The sequence below is a fragment of the Aquarana catesbeiana genome, linkage group LG01 (genome assembly GCF_042186555.1).
Source record: "Aquarana catesbeiana isolate 2022-GZ linkage group LG01, ASM4218655v1, whole genome shotgun sequence".
NCBI classification, from domain to species: Eukaryota; Metazoa; Chordata; class Amphibia; order Anura; family Ranidae; genus Aquarana; species Aquarana catesbeiana.
The window spans coordinates 989607468-989624997 of NC_133324.1; positions in this window are offsets into that span (position 1 = coordinate 989607468).

The following is a 17530-nucleotide window of genomic DNA, read 5'->3' on the forward strand; positions in this document are numbered from 1 at the left end:
CGTGACATTGGTGGCAAGCAGCGGGAAAGCTTCCTGAAGTCTGGGACATCCAAACTTCCATCTGGATCCAAGGTCCAGATAGCAGAAGAGGAGAGGTACAGATACCAGCCGCCATGGATGAGGAATTCAGAAGGAGGTTGCGAGAGATGCAGATACAGCACAGAGGACCAGTATCGGAGCAGGTCCTGCTGGGATGGTGTGATTCTATTCGCTGCAAACTCTGGAAGGAAGCGCTAGCCCGTGAGCAGCGACACCAGGGAAAAGTTCTCCCCTCCATCGAGGAAAGGTACTGGTCGCAGTACGGACTGCGGGTGCGGTTTTTGGGAGAAAAACCACACAAGAAGCAGACAGCTGAATTAAGCAGGCTGGTCTGGGCAGAGATGAAGCTGGATGAGAGCTACAGAGCCCTCCGGTGGCATGTATCCCAAGCATGTCCCTGGATAGCGGATGACAGCCCAACGGAAGGCTTAAGCTACGGCGGCTTGGGACTGTTGTTTGTGAAGCTGACAGGGGACCCTAACTTTGGGAGTGATTTGGAGCGGCGGGTGGACGAAATCATGGATTTCAGAGAAGGGCTACTGAACATTTCGGAAGTGCACTGGGCACAGGAAGATTTGGAGTTTCTGGCCGTTCAGGAATGGGAGCTAGAGATCGCCTACAGACGGCTGCTAGACATTGCTCAGTGCCAGGGCTGGGCTCCCTTTGCCTGGGACTATCAGGAAATACCAGCTGACAACCCTGAAATCCTGGCTGAAAAGTCGGCAATGTGGCAGAGCAATAGTGTGCTTTGCCAACCTGCCCCCACAGCTATGGAGGCGGAGGTCTTATGGCGGATGCAGCAAGTGCTGACTGACCTTGATGATCCTGTTTCTGCATGGGATGATCTTGGATGGAGGAATGTGCCTGTCCAGCAGCATGCCAGAGAATCTGCAGTGGAAAATCTGGAGATTGCCATCCCCAAAACTGAAGTGCTGACAACAGGGCAGAGCTCTGCTAACCTCTGCCCAGCACTGATAACATCTTCTGGGTTCCATGGACAGGAGATGGTGAACCTCCATCCCCAGACACCAGTTGCAGAGACAGGGGATTTGATAGACTTTTCTGCTGAGGAAGAACCATCGGGTGAGCCCCCAGCAGAAGAGTTGGGATTAGGGCCAAACTTCATGGCGCTCTGCTCAGCACTGATGGCATCTTCTGAGTTCCACGGACAGGAGATGGTGAACCTCTATCCACAGACACCAGTTATAGAGGTAGAGGATTTAATAGACCTTTCTGCTGAGGAAGAACAACCTGATGAGCCTCCAGCAGAAGAGCTGCTATCAGGGCCAAAGTTCACTGTGTTCTGCCCAGCACCAACAGTGGCTTCAGCCTTCTTGAGAAAAGAGGTAGTCGGCCTTTCTCCCACAACACTGACAGGGACATGTGATTTTCTGCCAGCAGCATCTATGGAGTTAAAACAAACTTCTCCAGCTGAAGATCTGGTAACTGAACAGAGGGTCCAAGACCTCTGTCCCACACTTTTACCAATTCCAGAGACTGGGGATTTAATAGACATTTCTGTAGAGGAGGAACCACCTGGCAAACCCCCAGCAGAAGTGCTGGCAACCGGACAGAGGGTCCAAGACCTCTGCCCCACACCTGCAGCAATTGTGGAGGCCCAAGGTGAGGAGGTGGCAGTCTATCGCGAGCTGCAGATCAGGATCCAAGGAGAGAATGCAGTCATCACCTCACAACTGCAGCTTGATCTGGTGTCGGTTGATGGGGCTTCAGTCCCCACCTGTATACCCCAGGGATGCTGGGCAGTCGGCCCAGATCCCCAACAGCAGGATGGAGTGAGCCCAGACACCCTGTCTTCTCTCCAGCGGCAGAAAGGATTCCAGGGAGAAGAGCCAGTCCAGGCCTCTCCCCAGCGGCAGATATGTTCTCTGAGAGAGGCAGAGGTTGGCTGGGTGAGTGATACTCTGTTTGGAATAATTTATTTGGGGTACTGTGTGGGTACAGGCAGTAGAGGACTGGAACTATGGACTAACTTCGGAGTCAACCCGTCTGGGGTCTCCTCCTGTGTTAGTCTCCTGCCGAAAGGGGAGAAATGTCACGGACCTGGCCGGAGCAGAGGCTGTTGGAGAGGACTGTGTGCGGGCCTGTTGCCCACCGATTATGGGCCCTAACATTTGAGGTGAATGAGAAATCCAGTCTGAACTGTATTAATCGGACTCAGTCATGTATATATTGTATGGGGACTCCTTACTGTAGATTTGTGTCCCTGAAGAGGGAGGGGGGATTCCTCCAGCAGCCCCTGCTGATAATACTCATTCATTCTGTTGGGACACATCCTGTGAGGAGATGCTGGTGTTATCAACATGTGTTTATGTTAATTGAGAGAGCTGATCACATTAGCCACCAGCACTGGCTAATAGACGAATGGTCTAGGCTGAGGAGGGGGGAGATTGTTGTTTGTATTGTTAATTGTATTAATGTGTGAAGCTCGGTGCCCACAAGACTGTCATCTGGTCTGGGTACATTTTGTAGTAAATTAGGTCATGTTAATTAGGTTAGCTTTGAGTCATCCCTGCTGTATAAAGGTCTGTGAGATCTCAAAATAAAAGTAGTTCTGATGTACTCCAAGACTGGTGTTGTCTAGTTCTTGGGGTTCCTATAGCCAGATCCATTGGACACGTGTTCCAGAACTTAGGAAGCGGTATATGACGGAAGCACTCAAGCGGAGTGTGGGGCGTTCCGTGACACTGCTCTCCCCAGGAGCCTGCAGTCACTATATCTGGTCTCCCCAGGAGCCTGAATTCACTATATCTTCTCTCCCCAGGAGCCTGCTGTAACGAGCCCCTATTCGCTCGGTTCCACTCTCCCGACACTCCTCTGTGGCTATTGAATCAGGTTGCAACGTCTGATGGTTCGGTCATCCGATGCTCCGGGATTAGAACTACAGCTATGTGCCGTTCAAATCCAGTTGTGTAGCTCAGAACAAACACCAGGCAGGCTGAATGTAAGCTCAAACAGGAATCTCTTTTATTGAATGGAATACAGGTTTTTTTATACAGTAAAAGAGGAGGTGTATACCTCCTGCTCATATTACTCTGAACATACACCTGTGACCAGAAACCTAATTAACATGGGCTAATTAACTAATCCCTTTAGACAGCCTAGATGACTCAGACATGACCTTTAGGCCAGACTGGCCGTCTTGTAGCACAGAAAACACAATCAATATTATCACAAATCAACACAGAACTCTTCTTCACACAATAGCAGATCTTAGATCCCATACTAGACTTATTTACAATACACATTCTAACAGGCAACAGACAGACAGGTGGCTGGAATTGACATCAGCATCTCCTAACAGTATTTGTCCCAGGATTATGAATCAGAGGGGAAATACTTCAGTATTCCAAGCTTCATGACAATCCAGTATTCCAAGGTTCATGACAGCATTGTTTTGGAAGTTTTCGAGTTGTTTTTTTTCTTATGTCAGATCTGTCCGGTACCTCTCTGTATTTTGTGGTAGACTCTTTGGACCATTTAAATGATGGTGGCAGGTTGCAGAGAGAGGCCCGGTGGAGTTTTGGAGATGGTTTGTTTTAAGATTTAATATTTAGTAGTTGGTTGTGGTCTGACAGGTGTATTTGTGGGGTGACTGTAAAGCCATTGATGAGTTTGGGGTTCACATCGTTGATGGCATAGTCTACCACACTGCTGCCTATGTGGGAGTTAAGTGTATACCTTCCCAGAGAGTCTCCCTTTGGCAGGGCCGGTGCTACCACAAACCGGACTAGGCAGCCGCCTAGGATGAACTGCCACCTAGCCTGCAACAGCTGTACACAGCTTTCTGGTGAGGAGATGACACAGCCTTGTGTGTAGAGCCGGGTGTCAGTCTGAGAGGACTGACAAACACAAGGAGGGGGGAGGAGTGCGGAGACGGCACGGCTCAGTCACTGGGGAAAGCAGAAGATTTTTCATAGAGCCGCTCTGCACTGTATGGAAGAGATCTGCGCTCCCCTCCTACCAACAATACACAGAGCAGCCTGGCCTGGAAGTGTCTTCACCAGCTCCCGACAATCATCCTAGGCAGTTACACACACTGATAAAGTCCTAGCTGGGGAGCTGCACATCCTGTATATATACAGCCGACTGATGCTTGTAAATGCGGCCCTATACACACCACTGACTGCTCTGCAAACTGCACTCTGTACTCACCCAGCCGCCCCCCATTATAGGACAGTAAAGACTTCCTTCGGGGTGACCAGCGTTCAACTCAGCTCTTCCTCCTGATAACCCCCTGAGCTCCCTGGAATGTCCCCCTCCCCTGGTCACATTGTAGAGGTCACATTGTACAGGTCACATTGTACAGGTCACATTGTACAGGCCACATTGTAGAGGTCAAATTGTAGAGGTCACATTGTAGAGGTCACATTGTAGAGGTCACATTGTAGAGGCCACATTGTACAGGTCACATTGTAGAGGTCACATTGTAGAGGTCACATTGTACAGGCCACATTGTACAGGTCACATTGTACAGGTCACATTGTACAGGCCACAATGTACAGGTCACATTGTAGAGGTCACATTGTACAGGTCACATTGTAGAGGTCACATTGTACAGGCCACATTGTACAGGTCACATTGTACAGGTCACATTGTACAGGTCACATTGTACAGGCCACATTGTAGAGGTCACATTGTACAGGCCACATTGTACAGGTCACATTGTACAGGTCACATTGTACAGGCCACATTGTAGAGGTCACATTGTACAGGTCACATTGTAGTGGTCACATTTTAGAGGTCACATTGTACAGGTCACAGTGGGGCAGGTTGGAAGCAGAGGATGTAGGGGAGTGCCCGGTCCTGGTACACAACATGCTGGTACTGGAGCTGATATCAGTGCTGTGCAGGGTGGTCAGTGTGTCGGCTCTCTTTATGTTTCTTTATTCTGCTGGTGACCACCCATAGAAAACACTGCCTACAAGTCAGGCTGCTGCCCATCAGTCCCCATGGATTCTCCTGGTTACTGCTGATACTAGTGCAGCATTTACTAGAACTGGGCTGTATTTCCCTTCACTTGTAGCATCTAAAACGGGTCTTCTCCTCCTCTCCCTTCCACCAGCAGTCATCAACTACAGGAAGAAAATACAGCCAATAAGTAAATGCTGCCCCCTCCTATCCAGGGGTCTGTACACCCGCTGTGCCCATTATGAGGGGTTCCCACCATCCCTGTGCTGAGTTCCCAGGTCTGTACACCCGCTGTGCTCATTATGAGGGGTTCCCACCATTCCTGTGCTGAGTTCCCGGGTCTGTACACCCGCTGTGCCCATTATGAGGGGTTCCCACCATTCCTGTGCTGACTTCCCGGGTCTGTACACCCGCTGTGCCCATTATGAGGGGTTCCCGCCATCCCTGTGCTGAGTTCCCAGGTCTGTACACCCGCTGTGCCCATTATGAGGGGTTCTCACCATCTCTGTGCTGAGTTCCCGGGTCTGTACACCCGCTGTGCCCATTATGAGGGGTTCCCACCATCCCTGTGCTGAGTTCCCGGGTCTGTACACCCGCTGTGCCCATTATGAGGGGTTCCCACCATCCCTGTGCTGAGTTCCCGGGTCTGTACACCCGCTGTGCCCATTATGAGGGGTTCCCACCATCCCTGTGCTGAGTTCCCGGGTCTGTACACCTCCTGTGCCCATTATGAGGGGTTCCCACCATCCCTGTGCTGAGTTCCCGGGTCTGTACACCCGCTGTGCCCATTATGAGGGGTTCCCGCCATCCCTGTGCTGAGTTCCCAGGTCTGTACACCCGCTGTGCCCATTATGAGGGGTTCTCACCATCCCTGTGCTGAGTTCCCGGGTCTGTACACCCGCTGTGCTCATTATGAGGGGTTCTCACCATCCCTGTGCTGAGTTCCCGGGTCTGTACACCCACTGTGCCCATTATGAGGGGTTCCCACCATCCCTGTGCTGAGTTCCCGGGTCTGTACACCCGCTGTGCCCATTATGAGGGGTTCTCACCATCCCTGTGCTGAGTTCCCGGGTCTGTACACCCGCTGTGCTCATTATGAGGGGTTCTCACCATCCCTGTGCTGAGTTCCTGGGTCTGAACACCCGCTGTGCCCATTATGAGGGGTTCCCACCATCCCTGTGCTGAGTTCCCGGGTCTGTACACCCGCTGTGCCCATTATGAGGGGTTCCCGCCATCCCTGTGCTGAGTTCCCAGGTCTGTACACCCGCTGTGCCCATTATGAGGGGTTCTCACCATCCCTGTGCTGAGTTCCCGGGTCTGTACACCCGCTGTGCTCATTATGAGGGGTTCTCACCATCCCTGTGCTGAGTTCCCGGGTCTGTACACCCACTGTGCCCATTATGAGGGGTTCCCACCATCCCTGTGCTGAGTTCCCGGGTCTGTACACCCGCTGTGCCCATTATGAGGGGTTCTCACCATCCCTGTGCTGAGTTCCCGGGTCTGTACACCCGCTGTGCTCATTATGAGGGGTTCTCACCATCCCTGTGCTGAGTTCCTGGGTCTGAACACCCGCTGTGCCCATTATGAGGGGTTCCCACCATCCCTGTGCTGAGTTCCCGGGTCTGTACACCCGCTGTGCCCATTATGAGGGGTTCCCACCATCCCTGTGCTGAGTTCCCGGGTCTGTACCCCCCGCTGTGCCCATTATGAGGGGTTCCCACCATCCCTGTGCTGAGTTCCCGGGTCTGTACACCCGCTGTGCCCATTATGAGGGGTTCTCATCATCCCTGTGCTGAGTTCCTGGGTCTGTACACCCGCTGTGCCCATTATGAGGGGTTCTCACCATCCCTGTGCTGAGTTCCCGGGTCTGTACACCCGCTGTGCCCATTATGAGGGGTTCTCACCATCCCTGTGCTGAGTTCCTGGGTCTGTACACCCGCTGTGCCCATTATGAGGGGTTCTCACCATCCCTGTGCTGAGTTCCCGGGTCTGTACACCCGCTGTGCCCATTATGAGGGGTTCTCACCATCCCTGTGCTGAGTTCCCGGGTCTGTACACCCGCTGTGCTCATTATGAGGGGTTCCCACCATTCCTGTGCTGAGTTCCCGGGTCTGTACACCCGCTGTGCCCATTATGAGGGGTTCCCACCATTCCTGTGCTGACTTCCCGGGTCTGTACACCCGCTGTGCCCATTATGAGGGGTTCCCACCATCCCTGTGCTGAGTTCTCGGGTCTGTACACCCGCTGTGCCCATTATGAGGGGTTCTCACCATCTCTGTGCTGAGTTCCCGGGTCTGTACACCCGCTGTGCCCATTATGAGGGGTTCCCACCATCCCTGTGCTGAGTTCCCGGGTCTGTACACCCGCTGTGCCCATTATGAGGGGTTCCCACCATCCCTGTGCTGAGTTCCCGGGTCTGTACACCCGCTGTGCCCATTATGAGGGGTTCCCACCATCCCTGTGCTGAGTTCCCGGGTCTGTACACCTCCTGTGCCCATTATGAGGGGTTCCCACCATCCCTGTGCTGAGTTCCCGGGTCTGTACACCCGCTGTGCCCATTATGAGGGGTTCCCGCCATCCCTGTGCTGAGTTCCCAGGTCTGTACACCCGCTGTGCCCATTATGAGGGGTTCTCACCATCCCTGTGCTGAGTTCCCGGGTCTGTACACCCGCTGTGCTCATTATGAGGGGTTCTCACCATCCCTGTGCTGAGTTCCCGGGTCTGTACACCCACTGTGCCCATTATGAGGGGTTCCCACCATCCCTGTGCTGAGTTCCCGGGTCTGTACACCCGCTGTGCCCATTATGAGGGGTTCTCACCATCCCTGTGCTGAGTTCCCGGGTCTGTACACCCGCTGTGCTCATTATGAGGGGTTCTCACCATCCCTGTGCTGAGTTCCTGGGTCTGAACACCCGCTGTGCCCATTATGAGGGGTTCCCACCATCCCTGTGCTGAGTTCCCGGGTCTGTACACCCGCTGTGCCCATTATGAGGGGTTCCCGCCATCCCTGTGCTGAGTTCCCAGGTCTGTACACCCGCTGTGCCCATTATGAGGGGTTCTCACCATCCCTGTGCTGAGTTCCCGGGTCTGTACACCCGCTGTGCTCATTATGAGGGGTTCTCACCATCCCTGTGCTGAGTTCCCGGGTCTGTACACCCACTGTGCCCATTATGAGGGGTTCCCACCATCCCTGTGCTGAGTTCCCGGGTCTGTACACCCGCTGTGCCCATTATGAGGGGTTCTCACCATCCCTGTGCTGAGTTCCCGGGTCTGTACACCCGCTGTGCTCATTATGAGGGGTTCTCACCATCCCTGTGCTGAGTTCCTGGGTCTGAACACCCGCTGTGCCCATTATGAGGGGTTCCCACCATCCCTGTGCTGAGTTCCCGGGTCTGTACACCCGCTGTGCCCATTATGAGGGGTTCCCACCATCCCTGTGCTGAGTTCCCGGGTCTGTACACCCGCTGTGCCCATTATGAGGGGTTCCCACCATCCCTGTGCTGAGTTCCCGGGTCTGTACACCCGCTGTGCTCATTATGAGGGGTTCTCACCATCCCTGTGCTGAGTTCCTGGGTCTGAACACCCGCTGTGCCCATTATGAGGGGTTCCCACCATCCCTGTGCTGAGTTCCCGGGTCTGTACACCCGCTGTGCCCATTATGAGGGGTTCTCATCATCCCTGTGCTGAGTTCCTGGGTCTGTACACCCGCTGTGCCCATTATGAGGGGTTCTCACCATCCCTGTGCTGAGTTCCCGGGTCTGTACACCCGCTGTGCCCATTATGAGGGGTTCTCACCATCCCTGTGCTGAGTTCCCGGGTCTGTACACCCGCTGTGCCCATTATGAGGGGTTCCCACCATCCCTGTGCTGAGTTCCCGGGTCTGTACACCCACTGTGCCCATTATGAGGGGTTCCCACCATCCCTGTGCTGAGTTCCCGGGTCTGTACACGCTCTGTGCCCATTATGAGGGGTTCGCACCATCCCTGTGCTGAGTTCCCGGGTCTGTACACTTGCTGTGCCCATTATGAGGGGTTCTCACCATCCCTGTGCTGAGTTCCCGGGTCTGTACACCCGCTGTGCCCATTATGAGGGGTTCATTTTGTTTATTGCGAAATTTCTTACAAACAACAACTTCTATACAATAAAACCATAATAAATAAATAAAACATATTTACAAAATAATTGAATATGATAATACAAAACAAGAACATAATAAATGATACAAACCAAATTGCGCACAACACAATCCCTACGGGAGAGCCAGACTAAGGAACATCACCGTCACCATGCATGGAGCCTTTTATCAAAAATAAATTTAATCTTGAAAATCTAGGGCAGTGAATCAAGAATACAAAGAAAAGCCGCACACCCCGAGATCAACCTGATCAGTCCTGATATTCCTCCACGCCCTTATCCAGGCCTCCTGCTGCCACCTGCCTTTCTCAAGACCCCAAATTTTCCCAACCTCACCCAGAATGTCCTGCACCACCACTTCCACAGGGAGGATTTTACACCATAAGGATACCTGACACCGTGCACTCCACATGAAATAACGGACTACTAGACTAACTAAAAAAAGTGTTTCCAAATCATAATCCCGACGAGTCTGGAATGCCCCATACACCCACTCTGCATAACTCATATGGGGGAGGAAGGGTATACTCAGAGCCCTCCCAACCCTCTTGTACACCTCTATATTAAAAGGGCATTGAAGTAGAAAGTGATCCATGGACTCCACCACTCCACCACACTCCACTCTCGGGCAGCCCCGATCACTCATGGAAAGAAACTTCAAGTTGCCCTTCACATATAGTTTTCCATGAAAGGCAAGCCAAGCCTGATCCCTAAACTTCATTGGGATTCTCTCCAAATTAATCAATCGCAAACCCACCCCCAAAACCAGGCTTGGGCAATCCCTCAAGGCCAGTGGTTCACAAAAAGCAAAGCTCATGATCTGCTTCTCAAGAAGTTTCCTTGGAAGAGATCTGACTTCTCCTGCTGTTACTTGCCACTGCCGAAGCATTTTCAAACACGGGGCAACATAAGCCGGGAGTTGTTCATGCTTGACCCTCAGGCTTTTCATTGGCCCACCATTCTCCCAGTCTCACAGAAAGGGCCTAAACCAGGACTGGAAAATACCAACCCACCCAGGCGGTCTCTCTGCCAACATGTTACCAAGATTGTACTTCACAAACATCAGAGAGAAAAAGACTACTGGGTTGACCATCCCTAGACCACCCTCCCGCCTAGGAAGGTAAGTCACATTCCTTTTGACAAGGTTTATTCTGTTCCCCATAACAGCTGGAAGAAACAACTATAGATCCTGGTATAGAGAGAAACTGGCAAAATGCAAACAAAACTGACATAACGAAAAATCGGAATCAGGTAAGTCTTGATCAGATCAACCTTTTCCCTCAAGGAAAGCTACCAACCTTTCCAGCTTGCCACCTTGGCATCGGCATTCTCCAGCCTGTTCACCCAATTTGCATGACCATAGTCACCTGGGCCGAATTCAATGCCTAGAACTCGAATTTTTTGTTGGGGCTCCGGGAAGTCATCCGGTAGAACAAAGCTCTCACCTTCCACGCCCATCCAGAAAGCTTCACACTTGTCCTGGTTGACCTTTGAACCTGATGCCTCTGCATACTGCCCTATCACTGAGACCACCTCCTGCACCTCCGCAGTCCCAGAGATAAAAACAGAAACATCATCAGCATAGGCCACAACCTTCAAAGGAGGCTCACCAGCGATGCCCAAAGGTACCCCACACAAAGGTCCACTCTCTAGCCTTCTAATGAAGGGGTCGATTGCAAACACATATAGCAGAGGACTCAATGGACACCCCTGATGCACACCCGAGCCAGCCACAAAGGGCTGCCCGACCCAACCATTAACCAGAGGAAAGCTTTCAGCCCCTTTGTACAAAATCTTGAGCCAATCAATGAAACCCCCCTCCAGGCCATATTTGTCAAGAAGGAGCCACAAGTACTCATGATTAACCCGATCAAAGGCCTTAGCCTGATCCAATGTCAGCAAAAATTTACCCCAACCAGCAGCCCTACAACGCTCCAAGGCCTCCCGGACAGCTAACACCGCTGAGAAAGTGCTTCTACCTTGGACCAAACAGTGCTGGTGGCGGGATAACAAATTGCCCGCAACTGGTGATAATCGCCAGAAGAAAATCTTTGCCAATATCTTTCTATCGACATTAAGAAGACTAATGGGGCGCCAATTTCCAATTATCGAAGGATCTTTACCCTTTGACAGAAGGATCACTGCAGATTGCCTCATGGAGGGAGGGAGAGAACCCTCATTCAAACAGCCATTAAAAACCTCCGCAAGGTAGGGAACCAGGATCCTCTTAAAATATTTATAGAACTCGGCTGTCAAACCATCTGGCCCTGGAGTTTTCTTGATGGCTAGTTTATCAATAGCCTGGATTACCTCATCTGCAGTGATTTCATCTGTCAAATTCATCAAAGGAACATTACTTTGCAGTCCTGGTGTAGAGTCCAAAAAACCCAACATCCTTGTCCAATCAAGGTTCCTTCCTCCCAGGAGATCGGCATAGTATGACCTGACAACCTCTAGGATCCCTGACCTAGACTTCGTCAGAGAGCCCATACTGTCCCTCAGGCCATTGACCATCTTAACTTCTACGCTCTGTTTACAGTTCTGGTAAGGGTCAGGTGAATGGTATTTCCCATAATCCCTCTCCTGAATCAAAGAGGCGTGCCGGAAGAGCTTCACCTCAGAGATCGACCCAGAATGTCCTCCATTCGAAACAAGGCGGTCAAGTTTCCTCCGCAAATGCTGGTAGGTGATATACTTATGTTGCTGCTTCTTTCTTCCTATGGCCTTGAAAAGTCCAAAAGTCCGCTGTTTAACAAGCTCCCACCATTCTGACTTGCTGTTGCAAAAGTCTAGGATCGTTACCTGTGCTTGAAAAAAATCCTCAAAGGATTGTCTTACTCTCTCGTCTTCCAGGAGGGCCGAATTCAATCTCCAGATACCCCTCCCCCTAGATGGCATTGTCTGGGGCATTCAGAGTCACAGATAGAATACAGTGATCAGAAAACTCCACTGCCCGACACACAGGTGCCAAAAAAGCGGAGTCTCCCTTTAAAAAAAAACTATCTATCCTACTCTGACTACTACCTCACTGAAAAGTGAACCCCGTGCTGTCTAGGCAGCACTTAATGTGCGCATCTACCAGACCTGCTTCCCTAACTATCGCATTAAGAAAAAGGGTGTCATAGCCCAGCTTATCTCTGAAACCTCTCCTGTCTTTAGACCTAGTAATGGTGTTGAAATCACCTCCAAAGATAACCTGCTGGGCCGTAAAAAGAAAAGGCTTAATCTTTGTAAAGAGGCATTTCCTGTCCCACTTCGTCTGGGGACCATAGATGTTAATCAGGCGCAAGTCCTGCCCCTTCACAGACACGTCTAAGACCATGCATCTCCCTATCTCTACCTCAATTACCCGCCGACACGTTACCATACCAGAAAAAAGGACTGCAACTCCGCTGTAAGGCCCGGCCGCAAGAGACCAAAATGAGGGCCCACGTCTCCACTCCTTCTTTGCCGTATGTATATCGGCCAGACTACTCAGATGTGTTTCTTGCAAAAACAAAATGTCAGCATCAAACTCGCTGAGCAAAAATAAGGCCATATGACGAGCACTTACTGATCTTAAGCTGGCAACATTAATGGTTGCCACTTTTAATGGAGTTGGAACTGCCATTAGGGTAGTTGAGGCAGCCGTTTCTTAGCCTGACTACTCCCTCTGCCTGGAGAACCAGCGCGATTCGTTGCACCCTGGCACTCATCATCCATAAAGGATGCCGAACTGAACGAGTCCCACTCATCATCATCATCAGACAGGACTTTAAACTTATTTTCTAAAGGCAAAAATTTAGGATTTAAGGTAACTGAACCCCCTTTTTTCTTTCTTTTGCCCCTCCTCCTCCTATCCTCCAACCACTCCATATCATCCTTAGACAAACCAGACTCAACAGCCTCCCCACCCCTATCCTCCCCTTCACCCCCCTCACCCCCTCCCCCCCACTATCCCTTCCCTTATCTACCACCAGGCCAGCCTCTCCACCATCCTCCCCACTCCTCTGCACCCCACGATCCTCAGTAGAAACCCTGCAGCGTCGGGGGAGGGGGGTTGGCACCACACCTGACGCACCTGCCTCAGCACCTCTGGCTGCCTCTGCAATTTTAGAAGACACAGACACAGAAGGACTGGACACATTTTTGGCAACTGATACCTTACCTACAGAAGACACGGGCACACTGGGTAAACGCACAGACTGGGGAGACACAGACACATTAGGTATTGGCACAGACTGGGGCATCACAGACTGGGGAGACACATTAGGTATTGGCACAGACTGGGGCATCACAGACTGGGGAGACACATTAGGTATTGGCACAGACTGGGACACCACAGATTGGGGAGACACATTAGGTATTGGCACAGACTGGGGCACCACAGATTGGGGAGACACATTAGGTATTGGCACAGACTCAGATGGACTCACAGGCACCCCAGCTGCTGAGCTCCGAGCATCCTCCATGTCCAGGTGGAAGAACTCTCTCATGAGCTCAGGATTGTTGTGCATTGCCTCAGGACACTGACTGTAAGGATGTCCCACCGCATTGCACAGATTGCACCTGATGATATTACAATCCTTCACCAAATGTCCTATACCCTGACACAGAGAGCACTTCATCACTGGACAGGAGGATGCAAGATGCTCTTTATCACCACACTTATTGCAGACCTTTGGATGGCCTGGATAGAAGACGGTCAGCCTGTCCCTCCCCAGGAAAGCTGAGGATGGCAGATGCTGGATGACATTATCAACGACCTTTAATTTTAGCTGCACAGACCATCCCCGTCCATATTCCCCAAACATATACAATCTTTTTTAGGGGGCTCAGGACGTCTCCATACCTCCTCAACCATACAGATAAATCCCCCTGTGGTATGGATTCATTGCGGACCAAAATTGTGACCATTTTAATGAGGGGCTGGCATGATATAAGCTTTGGGTTGAGCCCTTTCCAGTCCAGCAGGCCCCTACACACGTGCTCATACTTCTCCCAAAATATGTCCAAAGACTCCGGGCGGATAAAGGACAAATCATATTCATAGGAACCTGCCGGACTGATCAGGGCGAATATATCTGTGGGTGTAAACCCCATCTGCAGAATCTTATCCACCACTGTCCTCCTATGCGGGGGGATTCCACCGCCTTCCCATCTTAACTGCACAACATTCCTCCTTTTAAACAGGGAGGAAGATAAAACATTTTCATGCTCCCTCCCTGCTTGCTGCCCCTTCCCAGATCCTGTAGCAGCAACACCAGCATAAGTTTTTCTTACACCAGCAGCATTTACAGTCTTGTCCTTAGACACAATCAAACCTGCTGGCAGAGAGTCTGAATCAGCTGGGATAGCACTCTTCTGATTAGCAGAGGCAGGACCCTCCCCCTCCCCCTCCTCTGAACACACAGTTCCTTTTCTGGGATCAATCACAGTCATGGCTGCTGCAGACTCCTGGAAAGTTGTAGCACTACTGCACCCAGCATCTCCTCCACCATTCACAGGAACAGCCGCTGTGCCTGGTCCAGGCAAAGTCTCTGTATTGTCCATGGACCTCTCTGCAGACTGAAGCTGACAGTTATTAGCAGATGTTATTGCATGCTGTGTATTGTCTATGGGTCTGGGCTGACTGCCTGCAGCACTACAACCCTCAGCAAGCACATTGTCATTAAGGTTCACACCATCATCCTGCACACACACTGTACCTGCACCTTGTCTCTCCACAGGTCTTTCTTCCACAGGGCTAGGAATGGCGTCCATCTTCTCCTCATCATCCTGGGAAGCCACACCTGGAGGGGATTCAAGTTTATTGATGAAATCCAGCATGCCAGAACCTTCAACCTCCTGCTCAGATGTTCCACATTGCTGGGGAGTGAAGGGGACAGAGGCCTCCACCATTGAGGACTCAGCAGATGTCTGAGGTGTTGAAGAGCTGGGCTCATCCTCCGGGCCCACTTTCTCACTCTCTGCTGTCTGTACCTGCATCTCCTCACTGGTCTCCTCACCCTCCATGCAGGAAGCGGCTCCTCTTCTCATTTGGCTGAATCTTTCTTCATTCTTATATTTCTCTTTAAATGCTCCACTATTCTCCTTCAGAGAACTCACCAGTTCTTTCTGCTTCCGCAGAGCTTGTTCCAGGTCTTTCAGCTCAAGCCTCAGAGCCGCTCTTTTCTTGCTGAACACTTTGGCACAAATCTGCTTTTTCTTTTTAAAAATTCATTTTTCAAAGCCACCAACTTCTCCTCTTCCTTCTCAATCTGCTTCAACGTTTCAATAACCCTCTGTCTAAAGGCAAACAGGGACTCATCTTTCCTTGGGCCAGGCCCAGTGTCGTCCACAGGCTGAGGCCTATCCAGGGGGCCTCCACCAGGGTCCTCCCCAGGATCCTGCATCACTCCTGGGGCAGAGGAGCAACTCTAGTCCCTGGTCTCTGGAAGCACAGGAGCAAAGGAACCAGCAACCTCACACCTCGCTGTCAAGGAGTGGAATGGCAGTTTCCCACCATCCCTGTGCTGAGTTCCCGGGTCTGTACACCCGCTGTGCCCATTATGAGGGGTTCTCACCATCCCTGTGCTGAGTTCCTGGGTCTGTACATCCGCTGTGCCCATTATGAGGGGTTCTCACCATCCCTGTGCTGAGTTCCTGGGTCTGAACTCCCGCTGTGCCCATTATGAGGGGTTCCCACCATCCCTGTGCTGAGTTCCCGGGTCTGTACACCCGCTGTGCCCATTATGAGGGGTTCTCACCATCCCTGTGCTGAGTTCCTGGGTCTGTACACCCGCTGTGCCCATTATGAGGGGTTCCCACCATCCCTGTGCTGAGTTCCCGGGTCTGTACACCCGCTGTGCCCATTATGAGGGGTTCTCACCATCCCTGTGCTGAGTTCCTGGGTCTGAACTCCCGCTGTGCCCATTATGAGGGTTAATTTTGTTTATTGAAAAAATCTTACAAACAACTTAAAACCATAATAAATAAATAAAACATATTTACAAAATAATTGAATATGATTATACAAAAACAAGAACATAATAAATGGTACAAACCAAATTGCGCACAACACAATCCCTACGGGAGAGCCAGACTAAGGAACATCACCGTCACCATGCATGTAGCCTTTTATCAAAAATAGATTTGATCTTGAAAATCTAGGGGAGTGAATCAAGAATACAAAGAAAAGCCGCACACCCCAAGATCAACAGGCAGCAGCTACAGAGTCCTGATATTCCTCCATGCCCTTATCCAGGCCTCCTGCTGCCACCTGCCTTTCTCAAGACCCCGAATCTTCCCAACCTCACCCAGAATGTCCTGCACCACCACTTCCACAGGGAGGATTTTACTCCGTAAGGATACCTGACACCGTGCACTCCACGTGAAATAACGGACTACTAGACTAACTAAAAAAAGTGTTTCCAAATCATAATCCCGACGAGTCTGGAATGCCCCATACACCCACTCTGCATAACTCATATGGGGGAGGAAGGGTATACTCAGAGCCCTCCCAACCCTCTTGTACACCTCTATATTAAAAGGGCATTGAAGTAGAAAGTGATCCATGGACTCCACCACTCCACCACACTCCACTCTCGGGCAGCCCCAATCACTCATGGAAAGAAACTTAAAGTTGAACTTCACATATAGTTTTCCATGAAAGGCAAGCCAAGCCTGATCCCTAAACTTCATTGGGATTCTCTCCAAATTATTCAATCGCAAACCCACCCCCAAAACCAGGCTTGGGCAATCCCTCAAGGCCAGTGGCTCCCAAAAAACAGAGCTCATGATCCGCTTTTCAAGAAGTTTCCTTGGAAGAGATCTGACTTCTCCTGTTGTTACTTTCCACTGCCAAAGCATTTTCAAACACGGGGCAACATAAGCCAGGAGCTGTTCATGCTTGACCCTCAGGCTTTTCACTGGCCCACCATTCTCCCAGTCTCGCAGAAAGGGCCTAAACCAGGACTGGAAAATACCAACCCACCTAGGCGGTCTCTCTGCCAACATGTTACCAAGATTGTACTTCACAAACATCAGAGTGAAAAAGACTACAGGGTTGACCATCCCTAGACCACCCTCCCGCCTAGGAAGGTAAGTCACATTCCTTTTGACAAGGTTTATTCTGTTCCCCCATAACAGCTGGAAGAAACAACTATAGATCCTGGTATAGAGAGAAACTGGCAAAATGCAAACAAAACTGACATACAGAACAATCGGAATCAGGTAAGTCTTGATCAGATCAACCTTTTCCCTCAAGGAAAGCTGCCAACCTTTCCAGCTTGCCACCTTGGCATCGGCATTCTCCAGCCTGTTCACCCAGTTTGCATGACCATAGTCACCTGGGCCAAATTCAATGACTAGAACTCGAATTTTTTGTTGGGGCTCCGGGAAGTCATCCAGGAGAACAAAGCTCTCACCTTCCACACCCATTCAGAAAGCTTCACACTTGTCCTGGTTG